At 40.8% G+C, this 18,585-nt stretch overlaps 1 long non-coding RNA gene across 1 annotated transcript in view; it reads right to left on the bottom strand.

Moving 5' to 3' along the window:
• LOC310898705 overlaps positions 1 to 16,660 on the bottom strand; it is a 200,121-nt gene extending 183,461 nt beyond the window's left edge. Inside the window, exons 1-2 of the long non-coding RNA XR_014583567.1 lie at positions 16,393 to 16,660; positions 14,842 to 15,960 (exon numbers count right to left, since the gene is read on the bottom strand). This is a non-coding gene — a long non-coding RNA (uncharacterized lncRNA). The remainder of the gene's footprint in view (positions 1 to 14,841; positions 15,961 to 16,392) is intronic.
• Between the last annotated feature and the right edge of the window lie 1,925 nt (positions 16,661 to 18,585).

Below are 18,585 nucleotides of genomic sequence, written 5' to 3'. Positions count from 1 at the left end.
AACAATATCTGACAGATTAGGCTGAGGTTCTGTACTGTTAACTCTGTAACAGCAATATGCCACATACCACTTCTGCAAATTCTTTCTTGGTCAAAGGGCATCAGCAATCTCCCTCACAATGGTGTAATGCCTCTCACTCCAAATGTTCCTACATACCCATGTTACCACTATTCATTATAAAATAGAAAGAATGGGATTGGTTTTGCCCCCAAGTACTTCTGAATTTTTCTCATCAAAACATACAACTTTTATTTATCTCAAAAGCCAATTTTATCTTCTGGACAAACATTAAACTTTACTGGTTTCCACTATGAGACAAAACCAAAATAAGTTGTAGTTCTTTGGAATTTTGTTTGTTATACTAATTGCAACTATCTTTGCCATTAGTCCATTTTAGTCCATTAGTGCATTAGTCCATGCAAAAAACTAAGTTTAACAGAATGAAAGAAAATTTCTCTTTTGTTCAAGTCTCTCTTTCTACATAAGCTCAACCACCCAACAGAATTCTGCCCTCCAGGTTATCAGATCTGACACCTGATATCTTTTTTTCAGCAGTCATTCCTAATCATAACCTAAGGAACAGCTACATCCTGGAGCTATTTGGAATCTTATAATCATATTAAAACTTTTTTGAGGGGATTCTGGCCGTAATCCAGTACAGGCTTCTTCTGCAAGTGGGGACTGCCTCACAGGTAGACCAGGTTTCTTAGAACCTCACACAGAGTCTTGAAACCCTTCATAGCATCTCTGAGTAACTTGTCCAACAGGACAAGTTCACAGGAAATATTTTTTTTTCCTTACACCCTTACATTTTATTGCAGATTGTGACTGTCACCTTCATTTAACTGTGAATGTCTGAGAAGAGTCTGGCCCCCTCTCCTCTGTAACCCTTCTCTATGTTGTAACAGACTACAATTAGATTTCTCCCTTTCCATCAGCTTTCCTTTTTTCCAGGCTAAATGAACTGAGTTCCTTTGGTTTCTCTTTGCACGTCTACTGTTCCAGCCCACCTTAGTGGACCCTTCATAGTTCTTCCTCTAGTTTTACATCTTTTTTTTTTGCACTGGTGACCATCAAACTGGACACAGGCTGTCCTGCAGCTGCTATGAGGAAAGCAAGACTATAGATATGGGAAACTGATTGCAAAGAGGAACCAGCTCAGAATCTGCAGTTACCAGAATGCCAGCATAAAATAATTCCAGCAAGCACCAACATCAGCTGCTGTCTGTACCTTCTCAGCCTTCCCCTCTGCATTTTGGCTAGCTGCTTGGTGCAGTTTCCTACTTTTCTCGCACAGAAGTTCTCAGCTACCTGTTTCCCCTTCTTCATATTTGTAGTCCTTAAACTTACCATACATGGAAATATTTAAAGTCAACCACAACAAGACTACTTTTTTTTTCTGATTTTTTTTAAAACTTAAAATTAAAAACCTTGGGATCTGAGAACCAACAATAAGCTGAAAATCACTGATTGCCTCCTAAAATTATACCAGTCATAAAAAGGTTTTAAATTAAAAGCCATGCGACCCGCCACTCAGAGTGCTCTGCTGTCAAACAACAAACTCTGACAATCCTCTTTAACCCTCTTTTCCCCATCTCAATCACTCCGTTTTTCCCACGAATTAAACACACATACTTCTTCCTGCTTCATATTCTCAACAGGTCTTTTTCATCTTACCACAAAGAATTTAAAGCATAAATTCATTCTGTGCCATTCATGCCAAAGGCTAATTCTCAATCAATCTAATTTTATGCTATCTGCAATCCCTTGCAGCCCTCAACCAAAAACAATATGACATAATTCACAACTTGGGATCCTTTTTCCCCAAAAAATCTGCAAGAGAAACAGTTTATTTCCAATGTTTTTCTGCTTACCTGGACTAGATTCTGTCTTTTATATAGATATAGATATCAATAAAAATCCAAAATGAATACAAAGACTAATGGGCAATGAATTCTGCTTACTAGCCAGAATTCTTCTGCTTTGAATCTTCCCCTTGCTTCTTTCTGAAGGAGGCTACAGCAGATTGATGGTTGGCTTTGCACATTGGTGTTTCTCTCCTATTTAACATCTGCCATTAGCTGTTTTTGTTTCTGATTTTTGTGGCACTATGTAAAAAAGCACTAAGCACAGGAGCCAAAAATATATCTAGAAGATTCTGAAGTCATTTATAGAAAAAGGAATCTTTAAAGCACCACATTTTATTAAGATTAAAAACATATATATATATATATACTCCCTGTAATATATCTAGGCTAATTAAGGCCAGTTTGGAATTCAGTGTCAATTTTCAACAAAGACCTTTCTGTGAGGTTTCTAAATCTATTTTGAAGTTCGAAATGATACACATTTTAAATGCTATTCTTATAAAAAGTTTAGTTTGTATTTAGGAGTGTCACTGATAGTAACATCATGCTGTGAAGGGATGAGCAGAATTGCCAGTAGGGAAACTATGGAAATCCTAGCAATAAGACTCTCTCCTAGAATGTATGACATCTTTTTTTTAATGCAGTGTTGCTCTTTATACATACATATATATATATATATATATATATACATATATCTTTAATTCTCTTGGCAACTGTTTTACTCCGACAGCACACCCTTGTAGAACAAACTTTAGGAGTAAATTTGCTGCATCATTATATTTTACTGCTATACAATCATGCTTAGTTTTCCTATTTGGAGTCAGCCTTTTGCTGTCAAAAGTGCAAAGAAAACCATTTTTCTAAAGAAGAAACAACAAAATTAAGTACTTGATCAGTTTGAGAACTTTTACTCATCAACAAAAAGTCTAATAGTTTTTAACTTTTGTCTTACTAGTAACGTCAAAAAGACTTATTTAATAGGCTGGCTTTTAGTCTGTCACTTAGAACGAAAGACAGAAGTTGAATATTGTACACTGAAAAACATACAAAAAAGATGTTTTAAAATAGAGTTCATCAATTGCTGCTCATTCTGAAATAGATTAAGTAAAGCTGCTAGATGCACACATGCTCCTGGAGTTTCTTCCTTAATATCAGCCATCAAACACTCTTCCTTGGGTTTGGGGTTTATGATATAGAACATGTTGCCAAAATGACAGTATTACAGAAAGTTTTTAGAAAGATATGAAAGGAATGTCCTTCTATTTTATTTCCACAAAGTATGCTAGAGGGCAGTTTTCCAAGACAAAATTGTGTTTTTAGTCATCCTTTTAGTAATGGCTGAATAAAAGTCTAACATCTATGAAAAATAAAAAGAAATTGAAAGCTTTTGAAATGTATCCATTCCCCTCAAAGAGCATTGTTGTCCTGGTTCCAGTTAGGACAGAGTTAAGTAGCTCATAGTAGCTGGTAGGGTGCTATGTTTTGGATTAGGATGAGAAGAGCGCTGATAACATGCTGATGTTTTAATTGTTGCAGAGCAGTGTTTACACCAGGCCAAGGACTTTTCGGCTTCTTGCTCTGTCCTGCCAGCGAGCAGGCTGGGGGTGCAGCAGGAGCTGGGAGGGGACAGACCCAGGACAGCTGACCCAAACTGGCCAAAGGGGTATTCCATACCATCTGACGTCATGCTAAACAATATATAGGGGTGGCTGGCTGGGGTGGGGGGCCGGCTGCTCGGGAATAGGCTGGGCATCGGTCAGCGGGTGGTGAGCAATTGCATTGTGCATCACTTGTTTTCTTACACATTGTTATTGTTAATACTATTACCATTATCACTATTATTATTATTATTGTTATTATTATTTTCCTGTCTTAATAAACTGTCTTTATCTCAACTCACAGGCTTCACTTTCCCGTTTCTCTCCCCCATCCCAGAGAGGGAGGGGGGAGGGTGAGCGAACGGCTGTGTGGTGTTTAGCTGCCAGCCGGGTTAAACCACAACAGTCTTTTGGCGCCCAACGTGGGGCCCGAAGGGTTGAGATATCGACAAATCTGACCAGAGTGTGTTAAACTAAAATTGGTATAAGTATTGGACCTGCTTAATAGTTGCTAGTCACGATGTTGATTGCCTTAATCTCCAGTCTGCTGTACCTGTATTCCAAATTGAGTTTTATGGTGCGTTACTTTCTGTATGTGCTCCCTGTTGCACTGTTTATCCTTTCCGGGCCCTGGTTTAAGATTGTTATGGTACTGTGCGGTGTAGCAATGGCTTATGAAATGATGAGATATCTGGTCATGACTTTAACCTGGTATTTGTACTCAGCACTGACATCGACTCTATACTTTGGAACCCATATCTCGGAAACTATTAGCAATTACACCTATTGCCTGTTTTCGTTAGGGAGCCAATCTGTGAAGGGGACAGGGGAAGACATGTTTCCCTACCTGTTCACTCTCCCTTTCTCCTTCACCACCCTCTTATCCCCCGAGCTAGTTACGGTGGTTCTCCGAGATGTTGAATATCCTTGGGATACTCAGACCAGCCTGCTCTTGTTGTTATGTCTCCTGAATGCGCTTCAGGTTTTGTGGAGGGTTAAACAACTACTTAGGAATCTCATCCGAAGATCTGTCTTGAGGCGGGATAGTTGCGAGTGGCAGGGAGTGTGGGAGGATATGGGCAGGTTTCTAGAGCAGTGGTCACCTCCAGTGTTTTGGACATTCACCCCTGAACAACTGCAAAATCCTAAAAAGCTGGCAGAATGCTTGAAAAAAAGGTGTCATGACTCTGGCAGTTCCAAAGTGACACAAATCACTGTAGCGTGCTGGGGTCTGGCTTGTGCCTATCGAGCTGCAATTGATGCTACTAGCAACCTAGCTCCAGCTCCTGTAGCCGTTCCAGCTGCAGCTCCTGCAGCCGCTCCAGCTCCAGCTCCTGCAGCCGCTCCAGCTCCAGCTCCTGCAGCCGCTCCAGCTCCAGCTCCTGCAGCCGCTCCAGCTCCAGCTCCTGCAGCCGCTCCAGCTCCTGCAGCCGCTCCAGCTCCTGCAGCCGCTCCAGTTCCAGCTCCTGCAGCTACTCCAGCTCCAGCTCCTGCAGCCGCTCCAGCTCCTGCAGCCGTTCCAGTTCCAGCTCCTGCAGCCGCTCCAGCTCCTGCAGCCGTTCCGGCTCCTGCAGCCGCTCCAGCTCCAGCCCCTGCAGCCACTCCAGCTCCAGCTCCTGCAGCCGCTCCAGCTCCTGCAGCCGCTCCAGCCCCTGCAGCCACTCCAGCTCCAGCCCCTGCAGCCGCTCCAGCTCCAGCCCCTGCAGCTGCCCCAGCTCCTGCAGCTGCCCCAGCTCGTGCAGCTGCTCCCACTCCTGTGGCTGGGTCAGAGAAACGAGCTGTAGCAGTGCAAGTTGACCCCGCAGAGGGTATTCCAACCCCTGTGGCAGACCCTGCGTCTGGGTCAGAGAAACGAGCTGTAGCAGTGCAAGTTGACCCCGCAGAGGGTATTCCAACCCCTGTGGCAGACCCTGTGGCTGGGTCAGAGAAACGAGCTGTAGCAGTGCAAGTTGCCCCTGTAGACAAGGTGAAAAAATGGTATAGAGGCTCAGGTCGTTTAAAACGCAGACAGTCTTCTGCTAAGTCTGGGCGTAGTGAAGACGAGGCTGGGCCATCAAAGGTGCAGGAGACTGAAGATGAGGATGGCGAAAAATCAACAGTAACTACCCGGACTCCATACCAGCCATCAAAGGTGCAGGAGACTGAAGATGAGGATGAGGATGTCGGAAAATCAACAGTAACTACCCGGACTCTACACCGGCCATCAAAGGTGCAGAAGACTGAAGATGAGGATGAGGATGTCGAAAAATCAACAGTAATTACCCGGACTCTATACCAGCGTGAGCTACGAGATGTGCGAAAAGATTTTGGTCGCTGTATAGGCGAGCAGCTTGTCACCTGGCTGCTCCGGTGCTGGGACACGGGAGCCAATTATGTGGAATTGGAGGGCAAGGAAGCCAGGCGGCTGGGATCCCTTGCTAGGGACGCATGCATTGACAAAGCAATTGGAGATGGAGCACAATCTCGCAGCCTCTGGAGGCGTCTCCTGTCAGCTGTGAAGGAAAGGTATCTCTTCAAGGAAGAACTTGTATGTTTACCAAGCAAATGGACCACCATGGAGAAGGGAATTCAGTACCTGAGGGAATTGGCCGTACGGGAAGTAATTTATAAGGACCTAGACGACGCACAAACATCCGCAGATCCAGATGCAGTCCGGTGTACACTACCCATGTGGCGGAAGTTTGTACAGAGTGCCCCATCATCATATGCCAGCTCATTGGCAATGCTAGCCTGGAAAACGGAGGAGAATCCCACAGTGAATGAAGTGACTAAAATACTCCGGCAGTACGAAGGAAATCTCTCCTCTTCCCTAAAGGCCTGTGTCTCAGCTGTGGAGAAACTCTCTGAAGAGGTCCACCAACTTAAAGAGAATTTATCTTCCCCTCCACCTGAACGAACCAGTGTCCACCAGCTAAAAGAGAATGCTTTAGAGAAACTTTCTGAAAAGATCCACCAACTTGAAGAAAGATTATCTTCCCCTTCACCTGAACGAACCAGTGTCCACCAGCTAAAAGAGAATGCTTTGGAGAAACTTTCTGAAAAGATCCACCAACTTGAAGAAAGATTATCTTCCCCTTCACCTGAACGAACCAGTGTCCACCAGCTAAAAGAGAATACCTTGGAGAAACTTTCTGAAGAGATCCACCAACTTAAAGAGAGTTTATTTTCCTCCCCACCTGTACAAACCAGTGTCTCAGCTATTAGGGGTAAACGTTCATCTATGCAAGGAAGACAATATGGTGGGCACACACACCGCGCCACCCTGTGGTTTTACCTACGTGACCATGGAGAGGACATGAGAAAATGGGATGGAAAATCTACTGCGACCCTAGAGGCACGGGTACGTGAATTGCAAAGGAAAACAATTGGGAAAAAGGAGTTCTCTGAAAGGTTTGCTGCTCCAACTTCCAGCAGGCAGTCCTTTAAACACAGAAATGAAGATTCTGACCAGGACTAGAGGGGCCCTGCCTCCAGCCAGGGGGAGGAAAGGGACAATCGAGTTTATTGGACTGTGTGGATTCGATGGCCTGGCACGTCAGACGCACAGAAGTATAAGGCTTTGGTAGACACCGGTGCACAATGTACTCTAATGCCATCAAGCTATAAAGGGCCAGAGCCCATCTGTATTTATGGTGTGACGGGGGGATCCCAGCAGTTAACTGTATTGGAGGCTGAAGTGAGTCTAACCGGTAATGAGTGGCAAAAGCACCGTATTGTGACTGGCCCAGATGCTCCGTGCATCCTTGGCATAGACTATCTTAGAAGAGGATATTTCAAGAACCCAAAAGGGTTCCGCTGGGCTTTTGGCATAGCTGCTTTGGAGACAGAGGACATTAAACAGTTGTCTACCTTGCCTGGTCTCTCAGAGGACCCTTCTGTTGTGGGGTTGCTGAGGGTTGAAGAACAGCAAGTGCCGATCGCTACCACAACTGTGCACCGGCGGCAATATCGCACCAACCGAGACTCCCTGAGTCCCATCCATAAGCTAATTCGTCAACTGGAGAGCCAAGGAGTGATCAGCAAGACTCATTCACCTTTTAATAGTCCCATATGGCCAGTGCGAAAGTCTAATGGTGAGTGGAGACTAACAGTGGACTATCGTGGCCTGAACGAAGTCACGCCACCACTGAGTGCTGCAGTGCCGGACATGCTAGAACTCCAGTATGAACTGGAATCAAAGGCAGCCAAGTGGTATGCCACAACTGATATCGCTAATGCATTTTTCTCCATCCCTCTAGCAGCACAGTGCAGGCCACAGTTTGCTTTCACTTGGAGGGGAGTCCAATATACTTGGAATCGGCTGCCCCAGGGGTGGAAACACAGCCCTACCATTTGCCATGGACTGATCCAGTCTGCGCTGGAGCAGGGGGAAGCTCCTGAACACCTGCAGTACATCGATGACATCATTGTGTGGGGTGACACTGCAGAAGAAGTTTTCGAGAAAGGGAAGAAAATAGTCCAAATCCTTCTGAAGGCTGGTTTTGCCATAAAACAGAATAAAGTTAAAGGACCTGCACGAGAGATCCAGTTTTTAGGAATAAAATGGCAAGATGGACGCCGTCAAATCCCAATGGATGTGATCAACAAAATAACAGCTATGTCTCCACCAACTAGCAAAAAAGAAACACAAACTTTCCTAGGTGTCGTGGGGTTTTGGAGAATGCATATTCCAAATTACAGTCTGATTGTAAACCCGCTCTACCAAGTAACCCGTAAGAAGAATGCTTTTGAATGGGGCCCTGAGCAACGACAAGCCTTTGAACAAATTAAGCAGGAAATAGTTCATGCAGTAGCCCTCGGGCCAGTCCGAACAGGACCAGATGTAAAGAATGTGCTCTACACCGCAGCCGGAGAGAATGGTCCCACCTGGAGCCTCTGGCAGAAAGAACCTGGGGAAACTCGAGGTCGACCCCTGGGGTTTTGGAGTCGGGGATACAGAGGATCTGAAGCCCGCTATACTCCAACTGAAAAGGAGATATTGGCAGCATATGAAGGAGTTCGATCTGCTTCGGAAGTGATCGGTACTGAAGCGCAGCTCCTCCTGGCACCCCGACTGCCGGTACTAGGCTGGATGTTCAAAGGAAGGGTCCCCTCTACGCATCATGCAACTGATGCTACATGGAGCAAGTGGGTTGCACTGATTACTCAGCGGGCTCGAATAGGAAACCCCAGTCGCCCAGGAATCTTGGAGGTGATTATGGACTGGCCAGAAGGCAAATACTTTGGGATATCACCAGAGGAGGAGGTGGTTCGTGCTGAAGAAGCCCCCCTGTACAACAAGCTACCAGAAAATGAGAAGAAATATGCCTTGTTCACTGACGGGTCCTGTCGTATTGTGGGAAAGCATCGGAGATGGAAAGCTGCTGTATGGAGTCCTACACGACGAGTTGCAGAAGCTGCTGAGGGAGAAGGTGAATCGAGTCAGTTTGCAGAAGTAAAAGCCATTCAGCTGGCTTTAGATATTGCTGAACGAGAAAAGTGGCCAGTTCTCTATCTCTATACTGATTCATGGATGGTAGCAAATGCCCTGTGGGGGTGGTTACAGCAATGGAAGCAGAACAACTGGCAGCGCAGGGGCAAGCCCATCTGGGCTGCGGCATTGTGGCAAGATATTGCTGCCCGGGTAGAGAACCTGGTTGTAAAGGTACGCCATGTAGATGCTCATGTGCCCAAGAATCGGGCTACTGAAGAACACCAAAACAACCAGCAGGTGGATCAGGCTGCTAAGATTGAAGTGGCTCAGGTGGACCTGGACTGGCAACATAAAGGTGAATTATTTATAGCCCGATGGGCCCATGACACCTCAGGCCATCAAGGTAGAGATGCAACCTACAGATGGGCTCGTGATCGAGGGGTGGACCTGACCATGGACACTATAGCACAGGTTATTCATGACTGTGAAACATGTGCTGCAATCAAGCAAGCCAAACGGTCAAAACCTCTTTGGTATGGAGGACGATGGCTGAAATATAAATATGGAGAGGCCTGGCAGATTGATTACATCACACTCCCTCAAACCCGCAACGGCAAGCGCCACGTACTTACAATGGTGGAAGCAACCACCGGATGGCTGGAAACATATCCTGTGCCCCATGCCACCGCCCGGAACACTATCCTGGGCCTTGAAAAGCAAGTCTTATGGCGACATGGCACCCCAGAGAGAATTGAGTCAGACAACGGGACTCATTTCCGAAACAACCTTATAGATACTTGGGCCAAAGAACATGGTATTGAGTGGGTGTATCACATCCCCTATCATGCACCAGCCTCTGGAAAAGTTGAACGATACAATGGACTGTTGAAGACTACACTGAAAGCAATGGGTGCTGGGACATTCAAAAATTGGGATACACATTTGGCAAAGGCCACCTGGTTAGTCAATACCAGGGGATCTGCCAACCGAGCTGGACCTGCCCAATCAAACCTGTTACGCACTGTAGAAGGGGATAAAGTTCCTGTAGTGCACGTAAGAAACATGCTGGGTAAAACAGTCTGGGCTACTCCTGCCTCAGGAAAAGGCAAACCCATTCGTGGAATTGCTTTTGCTCAGGGACCTGGATGCACTTGGTGGGTAATGCAAAAGAATGGGGAGGTCCGGTGTGTACCTCAAGGGGATTTGATACTGGGTGAGAATAGCCCATGAGTTGAATTGTAGTATGTTAATTATTATATAATAATGTATGTCATCACTACCATGATTGCTATATATCATAGATGAAAATGGTGATTAATTAGAATGTATTGGACAGAGTGTAACCTGAGCATGACATAAATGGTATGGAATAAGGGGTGGATATCTGTCCTGGTTCCAGTTAGGACAGAGTTAAGTAGCTCATAGTAGCTGGTAGGGTGCTATGTTTTGGATTAGGATGAGAAGAGCGCTGATAACATGCTGATGTTTTAATTGTTGCAGAGCAGTGTTTACACCAGGCCAAGGACTTTTCGGCTTCTTGCTCTGTCCTGCCAGCGAGCAGGCTGGGGGTGCAGCAGGAGCTGGGAGGGGACAGACCCAGGACAGCTGACCCAAACTGGCCAAAGGGGTATTCCATACCATCTGACGTCATGCTAAACAATATATAGGGGTGGCTGGCCGGGGTGGGGGGCCGGCTGCTCGGGAATAGGCTGGGCATCGGTCAGCGGGTGGTGAGCAATTGCATTGTGCATCACTTGTTTTCTTACACATTATTATTGTTAATACTATTACCATTATCACTATTATTATTATTATTGTTATTATTATTTTCCTGTCTTAATAAACTGTCTTTATCTCAACTCACAGGCTTCACTTTCCCGTTTCTCTCCCCCATCCCAGAGAGGGAGGGGGGAGGGTGAGCGAACGGCTGTGTGGTGTTTAGCTGCCAGCCGGGTTAAACCACAACAATTGTTTTAAGGAAGTAGATCTTGTAATAACCAGAATTCAGCATGAGGCATTTCAGCTCGGGGCTGCAAATTCACTTTTCAATTGAGATTTTCAGGCTACACAGCTGCAACAGGATGCCTTACAACCTCAGAAGTCCAACAGAAGCTTTGCAAACATGTTTCTGGGAAAAACATACTCAGTGAAAAATTAGAAACCTGTGCTAGATACCCAGTAGACTCCCAATACAGGGAATGACCCTAACCACCCATCTCAGTAGGCCAGAAGCCACCTAACGTCAGTGTGTCCTTAGGTGTGTAGCTCCTTACATCAGGTGGCTAGTGACAGTCTACAGAGAATATGGAAGTCATTGCGTGTCTTAGTGCAAGCAACTGTATGAATAATATGAAAACTGTTATTACTTGGGATCAACAATGAGGAAAATCAGGAAATCTTTCCTTAAATAAGGATCTTACATTCAAAAAATGAGGAGAAAGATGTATTTTTTAATAACAAAAACAAATTACTAGTATGACAATATTTTAACTGGGGTAATATCTGAAGTACCAGGTTTTCCAAGAAGAGTGAGTTCTTTGAGAATACTGCATATTTTATCCTGACAATATTTGTCTAAACTTACAATGAAATGAGCCATGGATCAGCTAATAGTTAAAATCATATGGGGAAAAAATAACTTTGTTTTATTCTAAAAACAAACAGATTAACTACATTCATTGTTATTTTCCACAGAAGTGAGAAGAAGTGAGGGAGAGCAAAGGGAAAGGTAGATTAGACTTTTCATTTTAAAGTAGTTTTTCTATTTCCTTTGGTTTCTCTAGGAAGATTCAGCTGCCTCAATTGAATGAATAACAACCTATACAAAAAGATTTGGAAAATATGCCATACAATGAAAGAACGAAGGGGGTCAGACTATTCAGACTACCAAACAGAAGGTTAAGGAGTGAATCAATCTCAGTTTGTGAGTATCTACAGCAGGAACAAAGCTATGGTAATGAGTTCTCCAGTCTAACACACAAAGATACAACAAAGACGTAAGAGCAAGAAAACAAAGCTATATAAATTCAGAGTAGCAACAGAGTGGTTTTGTTTGTTTCTTTTTTAAACAAGAATAAATTAATCATGGGAACAATTTACCAAGGATTTCAGTAGATTCTCTGTCACTGCCATTGCTAATAATATCTGATGGGATGGCTTTCTTTTTTTTCCCCCCTAAAAGACATGTTTCTCAGAGATACAAATAAGTCCTATCTAGTGTGTTATAGAATAGCTATGATCACACTGTTTCCTTCTTTCGTAATCATCTGAGTAATTATACCAGACACCACTAAAATGCGCACACGTTAAGGGCTTCCATCAACAAATTTACAAAACAGATTTATTGCTTTATGTACAAGTGATGCTATGTTTTTCCTTAAGAGGCCAATAACATTTTCACAAATCTTGAAATTAAGTTATGATTTGGAAAGAAGCAGATGCCCCTAGGCAAGCATAAGTGTTATGTGCACATTCATTCTCCTTCTTACTGTTCAGGGACCACTTGGCACAAAGAAACAGCTAACTACAATGCCTTGCACAATAAATATGCCATCTTTCTGCCCACTTACCACCCACAGCTATTCTGTAACCAGTTACCATTCTGTAAATTGGTTACTTTAAATAGCAGAGACTGATTCTCCCTTCACATATATACCAGCTGAAAGCTATGGGCTACAGGCAGGAAAGACAAGGTGAAACTTGGTTCTCTAATTATTCTGGTCAAGCTAGTAATAAGTCAATGTAACAGATATGTACAAAAAAAAAAACAGCAAATACAAGCCACACCTACTCACTGCATAATAGAGTGTATGCATTGACAACTTATTTTTCTTCACTGCATAACTTTTTCTCCTTCATTTACACCCTTAAATTTCCCCTTGGGTTTCAAAATGCATTGTTATCCAAGGCAAATCAATGCTGACAAAACAGTATGATACCAAACAAGTGTCCTTCAGCAGCAGTTCATCATTGTTTCTTACCTGGCACCATTTGAATAGGATGATAAAAACAACTAAATCCCACTACCTGAAGACTTTGTGTGCTTACATTTGGCCTTTCATCCCAGAACTAGCAACTATTTCACAGAAGAAAATGTTTGGGAAAGAGAAATGACAAAAAGGTGTTAAAAAATTGAACACCGTTAATGATTTTTACTGTCATTCTTCCCCAACAGACTTTTTCAGCTAGAAGTTGCGTATTGAAAGAACTCGGTCTTTTAATATGTTTTTAAAACTCCTATTGATTCAGCACATCTCAAAGATTAGACCTGAAGGTATTTTGCTTTTTGCTGCTATTTTGCTCCTTCTCTTTTTGATTGTCATAAACAATCAAAACATAAAATGGTTACATTTTGATATATGCCTGAAAGGAAAGTTTTCCAGACCAGCTTAAATATTTGCCTCATGCTAAATTGCCATAAATCATTTCAGGTCATTCTAATTACAATTTTTTTTTGGGGGGGTGGGAGGGTATCCTATCAAGTACCAGGTAAAAAGCCTGTCATTTATACAATGGTCAAGCCAAAAATGAAACTAGTATTTTTGTAGTTTTTTGGTTTTCTGAGTGCTGTTTTAAATTAATAGATCCCATCCCCCGTAATGTCTTCTGGCTAGGAAAATAAACTGCACAGGAGGATAGGAAGCAATATCCATGAGAAGTAGAAAAGATTACTTTCTCACCTCAAGGCTAGATGTGTATATATATTTCTACATGGCAACATCCCCCAAATATTTTTTACTTCAGGCTTGTGATATGGGAGAACTGGGCCATGTTATATCTAGCCCATAAGAAAAGTTACACTGAATGATGAAATTCAGTGCAGATTTTTTACCTGGAGCACTCCCCACACAGATGATGAAAATGCAGAAAATGTAAATCAATGTTGATCTTAGCCCAAGAACATTGGTCAGAGAATAGTAGCAGTCTGGGGCTGGATAAGAAGTGAACTGAAGATCAAATGAGAGATTTCTTGCAGACTGCACTTTTGCAGAGCTTTACCTTTAGTCCAAGAAATATACCATGTTCTTGAGAAGTAAAAGGTTTCTCTTTCAGTCCCACAAGGGATTATATATATATATATATATATATATATATTACTCTTAATTACACATTTATTCTTGTATGGGACTGTAAGAAGGTATTCGTGACAGCCTGTAGTTGTACTTATATAGAAAATGTCACAATATAAAATGATTTTTATTTCACAAGTGAAGAATGAGTCAATAATTCATACATGGCATAATCACAGGCCAAATTCACAAATGTTTCTACAAATACAAGCTCAGATCTATCCATGGCATACTCCTCTACACTGTATTTGAGATTTTCATTTTACAGTTCATACTTATTTAATATATAAATAAATATATATATAATTCCTTTATTCTTTCTTTGTCCTTAAGGTTCCAATGTCATTTACTAAGACTCCATTTGCTGTGACTTATTCTTCCTAGCTTATGAAAAATTTCAGTAACTTAGAGAAAGTTAAATTTCAAGGTAAGCATGGGAGTCATTTTGAAATTCTACTCTAAGAAACACAACAAGAATAAGAGAGAGATGCAAGAAGACAGAGCTTCATAACATAATTGATATTCCTGGTCCTACAAACAAAAGCATCATTATGAGCAATTATCAAACAACAGTCTCGACTATCCTTGGTTGGGGTGTAGAACTGGAGAGTGCTAAACTTTTTTATTTCTTGAAATAAATTTTACAATGATGCCTAAAAACATGATAGGTACTTTTCTTTGCTGAGTCATAAATCTAAACAAGTGATTCATAGCAGTGACAGTATTTTCCTCCAAGATGCAACTTTTACATCTTGGCACTCCAAAAGGAAAAAAAAGTGAATCAGTTTTTCATAGCAACTGAATCAATTTATTTTTGCTACATAATAAAAATATGAAAAAAAAAATGTACACTGAAGTGTCAATGAGGTATACTTGCACTAAAATATTCTCACCTTCAGTTACAACGGCGGTTTCCATGTTATACTGTCAAATTCTTTATTTTTTACAATGATCATTTGCTTTAGGAAGAAAGATGACTGAAGAAACATTATGTAATAACATCTGCAGGAAAACTGGGAATATAGATAAAAAACATTATAAACGTGCAAACAGAATATCATTAGGAAAAAAAAAAAAAGGTTGAAAATCCCTGCAAAATCCACAGGAATTTTAAACTGATTGTAACTTCTATTCCTATATAAATCTTCACTAATGTGCTCAACAGTATATGTACTGAAAAGAGATGGAATTTAGAATGTCACTGAAACTACATACCACAGAAACAGATTAGATGAAGTCATGTCAAACTTTATCATGTAAAACAATACGAACAGCTAGCCATACGCAGCAAGAATTAAGGATATGCCTTATCATAAGGATAAAAATGGTACCAAGGAAGAGTAAGGGATTGAGGATAAACTAAACCAAAAGGAAAAAAAACATTCACATTATAACTACCTGAAAGTACAATCCTGAAATAGCTTTGCTCAATTTCCATCCAGTGTTTAAAATTCAACAAAAACACAGAAGTTCCAATTTCATGCTTCTCCACAACCAGAAGTAAGATGTGGGATTGCTATCAGATTTCTGGTACTTACCTTTTATTTTATTTTTTTTCCATTTTATTTTCATTTTGTAGATTGCAGAGTGCAGGTATACATCTTTCAGATGACTGACTGTGAGCACTGGTGATTATGGTATTGTAAAGTCTTTAAATAAACATTTTTTCAATAATAAAAAATATCCAAATGAATAAAAAACAGCATATAAAGGGAACAAAAAGATAAAATAGTTCATGTTCAAATGAGAAAAATAGATGGCAATTTAAATGTAAAACCAAAGCAAAGCAAGCCAGGTAATACTAAAATGAAACTTGCAGAAGATATAAAAGCTAAAAATAAAGATGTTTTCAAACACAGAAGTGGAATGACTGAAGAGTCAGTGGGGCCGGTAAATTATCAGGATAAAAAAGGTGAGACCACTACAGAAGAGATAAGTGAATCCTTTCATTAGCGTTCACTATGGAGAAGGTCAGGAAGGTTACCTTCTTCACAAGGGATGAGATGGAGAAGCTATTAAAAAAAAAAGAAGTGTCAATAGAAGAGGTTTTAGCACAAATTAATAAATCAAGCAGTAACAATTGTCAGGACCAGGCAATTTGTACAAGAGCAAAAGAATTCCAGTATGAAGTTGCTGAGTTACAAACTATGGTATATGAACTATTACTTAAATCAGGCATTGCAGCAAGAATAAAAAACTGAACTGAAGAGATCATGACTCCTTTCTCAAGAGTTGAATGACTGAGGGGACTACAGACTAGTAAACTGGCTACCCTATCAGGAAAATAGGTAGGAATTATGACAGAGAACAGGATTAATAGATTCACAGATAAGAGGTGAAATATTCAGTAAAACTCCGGATTGCTTTTATATGAAGAAATCCCACAAAACCTATCAGCTTACTTTGAAAAAGTTAATGAGCATTGATTAATTGAAATAACTCACTTGGATTTCAAGAAAGTCGAGAAAGCTTTCAGCAAGGTTACTTCCCAAAGATTCTTGAAGGAGCCATGCTTCCCCAATATAAGGCAAGAGTCTCTCCCGCAGAGTAATAACTAAAAGATATTAAATCCAAGAGAATATATGTTCAGTTGGTTGATGGAGGGGTCTGTGCCAGAGTTGCGGTTCCAGTGACTGTTACTGTATTTCAGTAGTTGAGGAATAGGCTTTGGTACCATTGTGCAGAAGTGTGTTCTTTCCTCCTCTCATGCATCTGGGGCAAGAGATATAGATGAGGGTTTTAAGACAACTTCTTTAAGACAACTTGTTCAAAAAAAACCTGAACTAGTATGGATCCTATTCAGAGGATTATTTGCCCATTTCAAGCTACGGAATGAAGTCCATAAATATCCTACCTCCTCGGTTACAACTCCAAGAGTCAGAGCTTTAAAACTTTGATAGTTACGTGCCACTTTTTCTGGTATATAAGGTATTAGAGAAAATGTTAAAACAGGAAAGTATGCAATTTTAGAATGCATTACTATTTCACATGAATTCTTTTTGTGGACAGTTTTAGCCTGCTATAAATTGAGTCAGTACATTAGCATCTTTGTGTATGTCCTCTAGGTAAACAAACAAAAAACAACCCCCCCCCCCCCCCCCCCCCCAAAAAAAATCTTTTAATTTCTTGGCCACAGAAAACAATTACTCTTATATGCAAAAGTATTTCTGCTCAGTAGCAAACTAAAAGCCAATTCAGAATTTTAGAAATAAAATTGATTTGGATAATATTGTTCAAAGTAGTAGAACATATATTTTTTGTTAATGAAATATAAATTCCAAAGAACCTTTAAAATGTCTCTTCAACATGACAGCAAAGATCTTAACTGTGCTTAAATTATATAGTATGCTCTCTGTGACAGACTGCAAATACGTATCCAAATCTTTCGCTCTCAAGTGATACCAAAAAGCTTATATTTCTGAAGTGTGAGTGAATAACAATGGAATATTATTTCTAATGATATATTATTTCTATTATTTTAATGATATGTTTTTCTGCTAGAATTTTGAAGTTGCATTCTTTAATGCTTGACCCATGTCGTTCTTTCTTTATTCCATTCCCCCCCTTTTTTTTCCTATCAAATGGATTATTTTTAGGTCATCATTATCAATGTAATTTCACATTCCCACTCTATATTCTCTTTTCTGTTGATTTTTTTTTTTGAGTTACTCAAACAAAAGCAACATGGGAAAAGCTTTGATACACATTGATCAAAGAATTGATAAAAAGCTGCCAAGGCTATTGATCAGTTAATTTACAGAATTTCCTAGGGTCCTTTTACAATGAAATTCTGACAATGTTCCATTTTAATTTAATGATAAATGCATCTCCTGGGATAATATACTGCATTGTTTTCAACCTTGTGTTTATTCTGTTTAAAATGCAATTAGTATCAAGGTAACAAGCAGCACTGTCAAATCTCAAAGGCAAACACCCTGTAACATACAGATGAATGTACAGAAAATGACAGTCAATTTTTATGGAAGCTGGGCAAAACCACCACTTGCATTCTCCTGAAGAACAATTTTGAAAGGCTAAGAAAAAATGCTTCTTAGAAAGGGAGAGGAAACATTCTGAAAGTATTGGAATTAGATATGAGCCTTCTAATTGCCTTTGAAGTATTCATTTTTTAAGTAAAGAGAGAGAGTAGATTAGAAGTCATGTTTGGACTTCGCCATAGATAGTTAATTTTTGCAAAACTACAAATGTATAAGTTAAATAGTAATATGACACCTTGACAGAGAGAAAAATATCCATAGTACCTTCTTTTAATTCCTATAAGCCCTGATACACCGAACTTAGCTAGAGGAACCAGCACGTAAAATATTGTTGCGAAAAAGATGATTATGATTCATAAAAATGAAATACAACACAATAAGCTCAATAAAGCTCTTTTCAGAGTAATTTGAATCAATCTTATCAACACAAGTTTCCACCACCGAATAACTTTCGTAAGTGTGATAATTTCTCTGTTATTCCCACACAGCAGAAAATGTAAGTGCAAGCTAGGAATGGTGATGTGTGACATAGTCAGAGTAAAGATAGCATGGATTTCATGCGCAAGGAAGCATTTTCTGTGGAATCCTTCAGACCATGGGGAGAAAAAAAAAAAAAAAGGAAATCAAAATCATTAAAAC

Source organism: Anser anser (assembly GCF_964211835.1).
Source record: "Anser anser genome assembly, chromosome: 4".
Taxonomy (NCBI): domain Eukaryota; kingdom Metazoa; phylum Chordata; class Aves; order Anseriformes; family Anatidae; genus Anser; species Anser anser.
Note: the sequence above shows the minus strand (reverse complement) of the source record. Positions and strands in the feature narration are given on the sequence as shown.